This window comes from Berghia stephanieae, chromosome 2 (assembly GCF_034508935.2).
Source record: "Berghia stephanieae isolate SIO BIC M18660-M18661 chromosome 2, UCSD_Bste_1.3, whole genome shotgun sequence".
NCBI lineage: Eukaryota > Metazoa > Mollusca > Gastropoda > Nudibranchia > Aeolidiidae > Berghia > Berghia stephanieae.
In genome coordinates this window covers 92,763,140-92,773,139 of record NC_088361.1, presented here as the reverse complement: position 1 = coordinate 92,773,139, position 10,000 = coordinate 92,763,140, and the positions used below count along the sequence as shown (strand labels likewise).

The 10,000-nt window shown below is 35.9% G+C and overlaps 1 pseudogene; it reads left to right on the top strand.

Moving 5' to 3' along the window:
- The first annotated feature begins 8,647 nt into the window (after positions 1–8,647).
- Positions 8,648–8,766, top strand: LOC144966786 (5S ribosomal RNA; annotated as a pseudogene).
- The last annotated feature ends 1,234 nt before the right edge of the window (positions 8,767–10,000 follow it).

The following is a 10,000-nucleotide window of genomic DNA, read 5'->3' as shown; positions in this document are numbered from 1 at the left end:
TCGTATGGATGCATGGCAGGACAGTTACACAGAGAATTTACAGATTTCTAAAGCCTGCTAGCTCTTAAACGATACGATACGATACGAATAAAGTGATCCACATATTTATCTTTTAATCTTGGACTTCAAGGAAGTTTTCAATGACGTCCCAGGTTTGAGAGCTTTTGGCAAGATGAGGGTGCTTTATCGATCAATATTTGAAGGACGAATTTTCTGACCAAAGCGAGATTTTTTATTAGAGGATCGCGCTTATCATCGATTATGTCCCTTAGTGTCCAACATAGTGAATACCATTATAAGTACAACATTAGACGTAAACAACATTTCTCAAGGCTTGATGCTTTCTACGAGTGTACGAAACTCACAAATCACACCTACTATTGCGCACAAGACACAACGCATCGTTAGATGACAGAGCCGTGTGTTTCCGTCATTGTAATTATTTTCTCACCAATCAAGGGACTTAATTAAGCAGCAAACACATTTACTCAATAACGCAAGAACCATCTAATGGACTCAAAGCGTTTGTTTTGTTTTGTTTGTTTGTGTGTGTGTGTGTGTGTGTGTTTTGTTTTTGTTTTTTGTCTGTTTTTTTTTTCTTTGTTTTTGTTTTTTGTTTCGTTTGTGTGTTTGTGTGTGTGTGTGTGCGTGTGTGTGTGTGTGTGTGTTTGTGTGTGTGTTGTGACGTTATATCCCGCTGGTGGATGTTATGAGCTTTTTTATTATTATTTGGATAAACGCATAGCACCCATTGGCTGTGCTTAACACAACTAAGGGACTAAATCGGTGACAAATTGACAAGATGAAGGTCATTTCAAATCGATTGATATTGGGAGGACAAGTTTTCTGGTCAAAATTTTAAAAACGTATTTTTTAGAGTACATCAGCACTATGTGAATCCCTTTTTATCGATACGGAATTAATCATGACCATCCCCGCTTGATAGCAATGACATGACATGTCTTAACTTGCAATAGATATTGCATCATCTGTTACTGCATATCTCAATATATATATATATATATATATATATATATATATATATATATATATTTATGTGTGTGTGTGTGTATGTATATATACATATATATATTTATATATATATATATATATATATATATATATATATATATATATATATATATTGAGATATTCTCTCAACGTTCTTGTGTGTAAAATAAATACATGGTCGTTAAAATCGTTGTCTCTGTCAAAAAAGTGCTCTAAGATTGATTAACAGCCGTCCCGTCTCGCCCTTCGTGTTAAGCGTTGCTGTTGGCTGGATTTTGATCCCTTATAAAGCGCTTTGTGTACGGTTAGGGGATATTGCGTTATGTAAAAAGAAAGAAACTTGAGCATTTATATAGGGCAATATCCACTAAACGTGCTCAAAGCGCTTTACAAGGGGTCCCTGGCTAACAGCAACATTTAGCATGTGGGGAGTGATATGACGCCTGTTATGCGATATTATAATTTTTTCGAACAGAGACAACGCTGTTAACGGCCGGGTACTTATTTTACACCTGAGTACGGTGAGAGAATGTGAGTAAAGATTCTTTTCGAAAATCTCAACTATGCGCGAGCGAGGCTCGAACCCAAGACCTTCCGATCCGAAAGCGAATGTCATACCACAAGACCACAAAGCCATGCATAAAAGTCAAACTAATAGTTTAAACCATCACGCCCCCCTGGTCACCTGATCAATGACAATACATAATTTTTAAATAGATCATCTGAGTGATATGGTTTTTAGTTTGAGTCTATTTAGTTGATACTGATATCTATGAAGCGATAACAAGCCTGATAAGCGATGCATGATAAAGGAAAAGTGCAAAATACATACTTGAGTAAATTATCTTTTAAAAATTAGCTTTCATTTTTGCCCTGTGATTTTGTGATTATTTACGTCCGAAAAATTTGTGTAGAGAAAAATCCTGAACAATAATATAGCGCAATATCCACTGAACGTGCGCAAGGCTCTTTACAAGGGGTCCCTAGACAACAGAAACGTTTAACATTTAGTGTATTTAGTATCTATAACGCGAGATGGACATGCAAGTCTGACATCCGAACCCACTATGAGCCTAGTTTAACATTGTTAGAATGGACAACTTTTTGCGTCATTTTTTTTTAGATTTCCATTACAACAATGAGCCCATAAGGGATTGGGTTATAAAGCCTGCAAATAAGTGCACGTCGCTATAAAGCGACAACAAGCCTGGAATGAGATGCATTATAAAGGAAAAGAAAACAATACTTGAAATGGCTATTTTCGTTAGAAAATCAGCCTTCCTTTCCCAAGGAGAATGATCTGTATTCTTGTGTTTATCTATGATTAATGTGTGTAAACAAGAACAGAGCATTTATATAGCGCAATATACACGAAACGTGATCAATGCGCTTTGCAAGGGGTCCCTATACAACAGCAACACTTAATATATAGGACGAGACATGACACCTGTGAGGCAAAAGTACAATTGTGTTAGGGGGGGGGGGGGGGGGGGGTTGGGTGTGTTATTTGTTTGTTTTGTTTGTTTGTTTGTTTTTGTTGGGTTTTTTTTTTTTTTTGATTTTTGTTTGTTTTTGTTTGTTTTTTTTTGGGGGGGGCTTTTTTTTTTTTTTTTTTTTTTTTTTTTTTTTGTTGGGTTTTTTGTTTGTTTTGTTTTTTCGGTTGTTTTTTTTGGTTTTTTTATTTTGGGGGGGGGGGGGAACGATACCTGCTCCCATATTTTCCCACTTTGATTATTTAGGTGTGTTTTTGTGTCTGCTTTATCAGTCACTGTACTGTCACACTATAAAACTTATCTTTGTATATTTTGTATAAATATATAGACAAGACAGTATAGTTATATAACGGTTTGTGAATTTTGATGAAAAATCTAAATTTATCATTGACTAATGTCATCATTTCTTAGAACTTGTCATCTACTTTCCTTCATCCTTCTATTTCAATGCGCTTTGTCATTAATCTCACTGTGAATATGGTAGTGGTAGTGGTAGTGGTGATGGTGGTGGTGATCATCATATCATCATCATCATCATCATCATCATCATCATCATCATCATCAACGATAATGTGAGACAAAGCTGTTAATGTCCGGGCACTCATCTTACACCTGAATGGAGTGGGACCATGTGAGTGGAGAGCCGTTTCCAAGGATTCGACTATGCGCCGCTGACGATGATGATGATGATGATGATGATGATGATGATTATGATGATGATGACCATCATCATGATCATGATGACCATGATAATGATGACATTTAAAAATGAAAATGTGAGACAACTCTAATCAACGTAATTGTATGTTTAAATGTAATGGTGTCAACCAATAATGACAAATACAATGCTGTAGTCATGTGTTTTTATTTTAATCTATTTGAAATAATGGATTGAAATCATTTCCCTTTAGTCAACCCAAGAAGTCATGTGTCTCTAGGATTATCTTGAATATTGGCAGAGATATCAGCCTTAGTGCAGCACAAAAGATGAACACAAGCAAACAAACAGACAAAACTGTGACACAGGGGTACTCGAACTCCGGTGTAAGTGTAATGTCTTATCGAATAGGCTCGGCTCACCAGTCCGAATACTATCCTTTAATAATTCTTCACTATGTGAGTCCTGTTTGATTACGCGGATAAAAATGCTTCCCCAAGAAACCAAGGGGAACGCAACTGCATCCGTGTGATATTAGAAGTTGAGAAACAATTAAAGTGAATTGCATGTAAAACGGGTCAGGGTAACGCACTGTCTCAAAACAGTGTTATTTCGGGATTAATAAGTTGCTGGAAATTCAATTTATAGACACAAACATGACACTTTGGGTTAGTTTCTCTTCTTTATGGTTGAGGAATAAATACATTGAAAAATATTCAAAGTTCGTATTTCTCATTATTTTATTTGTAAATTCACTTTTGGGGGTCCTGTTCTTCCCAAAATCATACTGTTGTGAGACAATGGGCTACAAATGCGTAAAAGATTCTTCCCTCTAACGCGACGTGTAATTATTTGCAGGACTGTTAACCCAAACTGTTTTGGGCTAATTGTTTAAATGGAAATAATCTCAAACCAAATCAGAATATCATTGCGCATTACAACAATGTTAAATCAAATCTGTAATTGAGTTCGGTTATCAGACCTGCATATATTTGCACGACGCTCCAATGCAAAGTGCAATATTAAAACAATACATTCTGCTTGAAATCTTAACATGATGAAGTTGCGTATATGAAAGCAACTAAAGTGTGAGTAGAAACATCGTACTCTAAGTTGTAATTGATTCAATTGTATTTCTCCTTTATTCACCACGATCTTGTGTGAGTCATAATTTTATGAATAAGCATCGTTTTATTGAGTTCCGGGATACATGCTCATAATTTGCAGGTCCGTTGACTGCACGCAGTGATAGCCTTGTTTTATCCTTGTTGCAAGTAATGGATGATATATTGAGTTGATTTGATATTATATATAACCTATACTACAAAGAGATTAAAACGATGTGTACTCATTTGCTAGGACCTATTTGCACATATAACTTGCAGGTCTGATAACCGAGAGCAATTATGGGCTTGATTGATTTATCATTGTTGTTTGTAATGGACAATATTTTGTTTTGGTTTGAGAGCATTCCCATTACAACACTGTGACAATACCAATTTGGGTTATCAGACTTGCAAATAAGTGCATGCCGGCTAGGACTATACCAATTTGGGTTATCAGACTTGCAAATAAGTGCATGCCGGCTAGGACTATACCAATTTGGGTTATCAGACTTGCAAATAAGTGCATGCCGGCTAGGACTATACCAATTTGGGTTATCAGACTTGCAAATAAGTGCATGCCGGCTAGGACTATACCAATTTGGGTTATCAGACTTGAAAAAAAAAACATTTGTTTTGGGGTTTTCCTTTCTTTAGGTCAACTTATACTTTATTTATTCATGTTTATCAGCTTTCTTCTCGATGAGTAGCAGGTTTATCTTTACATGGTTAAAGCATGTCATCAAAATATTTTCCTTTGTCATTGTCTTGTTGATAGCCATCAGTTATGACCCCGTCTGAGAATATTTATAAATGACCTTGTACGTGTTAATCGACTTGACATATACGACTTTTCTTATTCAATAAAACACAAACATTAACACATTGTTGGTAGTGGACGTAAGAAGTCACAGCAAATCACAATTAACCATTTAACCGCGTACTCTAGAGAGACATGGATATAAAAATAAATTGGCCAGAAAACGTGTCCTTCCACTATCGATCGATTTAAAATGGACATGATCTTGGCAAAAACTCTCAAACCTGGGACCTGGCGAGGTTATAAGAGGTTACATTCGTTATAAATGTATTTCAGTGTTTTTTATTTGTAAAATATATTTCAATGTCTTTTTAAATAGGGGTTCTAATAACTCATTTGGTTGAGCAATCGCTTCACATGCAAAGGGACCAAGATCGGTCCCGGAGAGAATTTTTACTCAGCCCACCCCCCCCCCCACACACACACACACACACACACCACCACCACCCCGGTCCGCTTAGCAGTGATTGGCTAGCTGGTTCTGTTAGGTAAGACGGAAACTACTTTGAGATAGACTAACGTCCTATCCAAAGGATAACAAACAATTGCTTATATCCCGTTCCATGGGTCAAATGGCTCTGAAGGACTGCTTTTTTTCTATCTTTTCTTGCAATATTATGGGGTGGGCGGAGAGAGTGGGAAAGGAGGTATATAATTTATGCGTTCCTTAATTCCGTCAATTCATTTTAAATGGGTTTATTATAAATGTATGTAATGTATTTTATTTCTAAAATTATTTCAAATGTACTTTTAAGGGGGGGGGGGACGACACTAAAGGGTCATTTTTTTTATTTGATGACATATCATAAACTTCTATGCACAGTCTTAATGTATATGTTTGGGAAGGATGATTGCATATATTTTTTTTTCGAAAAAAGTTGCCCGTTGCTATGGAAACGACGCTATATTGGAAAATAAACAACAAATCTTAAAAAGTCAAAGGCTTTTTTGAATATCAACCCATTGCCATAATATTTTGGCCATAGGTAGAAAAAAAGAAAAATAAAGAGGCTCTAGAAGCTCGATTTTTAATTTTTAAATTAGAAACTTTAAAAATTAAGTTCAAAGTTATTACTTGATTATTCCCCTTGAAAAAGTTAACATAATTTCAAATTACTCATAAATTTTTATTTTTTTTAATCCGGCTCCTAGAGGACCTGCGTATTTGTATGATACTTATTTGTAGAAAGTCTGAAGAAGATTGGTTGAAAACTGAGGGAGGAGATAGGTTTTTAGTGACGAAAATTGCAGTTTTGAGAAAAACGCATTTAAAAGTCAAAGTAAACGAGTTTAGGGGAAAAACTCTCCTCTCGCTCTCTGATTGGATTGTGACCACATGACATAATTAAGAACAAAGTGATTGGTTGTTGAAGATAGAGGAAAGTTTTTACTTTTCATTGATGTGTTTTTGCCTTTACTTAGTTATAAAGACTATTTGATATTCTTTCATGAAATCAGTCCACTGAAACTAAAAATGGGCAGGATTTAACCATACTATGGGTCACAAAATACGTTATTTTGAGTAGAAAAAAACTGAAGATGATGTTCTCATGCAATTTTTTATGCAGACAAATGGTCACATGACAACATCCCACCAAAATTTAATTTTACCAAACTGGGTCAAAATTCATCATTTTTATTGTCGCTCCCCACCTTAAAGGCTCAGGTGGTCTTTTACCGTTATCATTATCACTTTGAGTGGGGCCAATGTCATCCAGACATCTATCGATAATCTTATTTGATTTATCATTACAGTTATGATATCGTCATCACTTGAACTGTCATCGGTCATGGGACAGATTTGGCTTTTTTTTTTTTTTTTTTTTTTTGTAATAAACCAGATGATTCATATAGCGTGATATTTACTAAGCGTGCTCAAAGCGCTCTGCAAGGAGTCCCTAGCCAACAGTAACACTTAACGTGTAGGACGAAACATGGCGCCTGTTAGGTGATATTACATTTTCTTTTCAACAGAGACAACGTTGTTAACGGCCAGATACTCATTTTGCACCTGAGCACGGTGAGAGAATGTGAGTTAAGAGCTTTTTGGCAAGGACTCAACTATGTGCCGTTCAGAGTAGGTCTCGAACCCTGGACCTTCCGATCTGAAGACGAGTGTCATACCATTAGACTACCTAGCAGCACATAGACTAGCTTTCAAAGATGAAAAGAATGTGCGTCCCTCTTTTGTAGTATGGCACTTGCCTTCTGATATTTAGGTCCCTGGTTCAAGTCTGACTGGAGGTGAGCGAAAAGGCTCATTACTAATATTCTCTCACCATACTCTCGCTTAAAATGACTACTGGACTATAATGTCATGAAAGGATATCAGTGCGCTGTTGATAAAGAGGTCTATCGTATCTTTGTTTTAGTCTACGACCAACAACACAACTAGGTCACGTCTGGTACAGATTGCTTTTTCAGAACAGTGAACCCCATAGACCCACAACGTTTATCCCAATTGGATTCAGTAGTCTGATGTCACGCAGCCCGGCAACGGCGGCCATCTTGGTTCTAAACAAAGAAAATCATTACTTTTTATTCTCCATGCTGGCTAGAACTTTTCATTCCCTTTTCATATGCCTTTTAATCAGAATGTGTAAAAGTCAAAACATGATCAAGTTTATGTATTTTTTTTTCTCTGGATACGTTTTTATGCTCGCCGGAGAAATATTTCATACTGGCGTCCGCCATTGTTCCGATAGTTTAGAGCCAGTGTTACTAAGTTACCATGCATCATTAGGAAGGAAGTGACGTTACGACTATTGAATCCTATTACTCTGACTCTAAAAAGGGAGTTGAAACTATCAGTTTCACTTTGAATAGGACGCTTGTCCGTCACAACGTAGTTTCCGCCGTTTCAAACAGACTTATCTACCTAACCACTGTGTTGGACAAGGGGTATGAAAACATTTTGATTGATACGGGCATTATGTTTGTGAGTCGTGTTGTCTACGAACTGAGCTTTGAGGACCCCTTGCGTCCCTTATCGGCCATTATCATTACCCACAATAGCTTGAATTACAGCCTTTGGAACAATGAAAAAGTGACAGTCACACTCATTTTATTCATTAATTGCGTTGATCGTTGTAAAATGAGGTTGTGGGTTACCCAACGTTACTCTTACCAGTAAGACAACAATATAAAGAACATTTTCCATCAAAATATAACTTATTATAATAATATAGACAGGGCGATAGCATTGCTTCGAACAAGCTACCTGCTAATTCACCTTGCCTTATTCTCCTGACCCCGTAGTGGTCGTAGAGGAAACACGAGAGAAGCTTCACCAGCCAGTCTTCGCCACATGCCCTTACAGAGAGAACGTCATACTGGTTTTGCGCATGCGTCTCTCGTCCTCGCTTCCGGTGAAGTGTCTCATGCAGCTTTCAAGATAGCCCATCACCATTTTAAATTCTCCAGTTACGACAAATTGTGCAACAGACGAATACAACACGCTATTTCAACTAACAATATTATACATTTCTAAACTATCTTCATCATTATATATATTCGCAATAGTGTTTTAATATTATATTAAATTCTATTTTCGAGACTTGTTGTCTACGACCATACTACGTTGAAAATACCGTTTCTCGTCCGACCACCGAAGTCATGCAATGCCAGGCGTGGTTAGTACTTAAATGGGTGATCGCTTGGGAACCCCACGTGTTGTAGACAACTTTTTTTTAAATTTATCTATTTTACAATGTTATTACATTTTTAAAATTTTTATTTGTTTCCTTTTTTAATTGTTATTTAAATTTTGTTTGGAGTGTGGAATGGGCAAGGTGCTAGAGCGGCGGTCGAATTTTTGAGAAGGAAATACAAAAAATACCGAACGGTCCTAATACTACTACTACTAATACTACTACTACTACTACTACTACTACTACTACTACTACTACTAATAATAATAATAATAATAATAATAATAATAATAATAATAATAATAATAATAATAATAATAATAATAATATATACTTAATTCACCCCCCCCCCCCCCAATGTAAATTCGTTTACAGACGTGGCATGCATAAAAATGTATAAACACAAAGTTGAGAATCTATGGCGACAATGTAAACATATACATATGCAAATTCACAAAATGTAAAAATATACAACCAAGATCCAATAGCAACACTTTATTTATTAATTTGATAAATTGAGATAGGCCATACCTCTGGCCTTTAGTCCGAACTTGTGTGTGTGTATATTTAAAAGATAGTATTTAATTTAAATCACAGTTGCGCGTTAAAAATTCGAACACCATGTTGCAAAAATGAAAAAAAAAGGTGACGTGTCGTCTTTGTTTTTATAGATGTAAGACACTACTACCACTACTACTACTACTACTACTACTACTACTACTACTACTACTACTACTACTACTACTACTACTACTACTACTACTACTTCTACTACTACTATACTACTACTACTACTACTACTACTACTACTACTACTACTACTACTACTACTACTACTACTACTACTTACTATACTACTCTGCTACTCTACTACTACTACTACTACTACTACTACTACTACTACTACTACTACTACTACTACTACTACTACTACTACTACTACTACTACTACTACTACTACTACTACTACTACTATACTACTACTACTACTACTACTACTACTACTACTACTACTACTACTACTACTGCTAATCTACTACTACTACTACTACTACTACTAACTACTACTACTACTACTACTACTACTACTACTACTACTACTACTACTACTTCTACTACTACTACTATTACTACTACTACTACTACTACTACTACTACTACTACTATTACTACTACTACTACTACTACATACTACACTCTGCTACTCTACTACTACTACTACTACTACTACTACTACTACTACTACTACTACTACTACTACTATT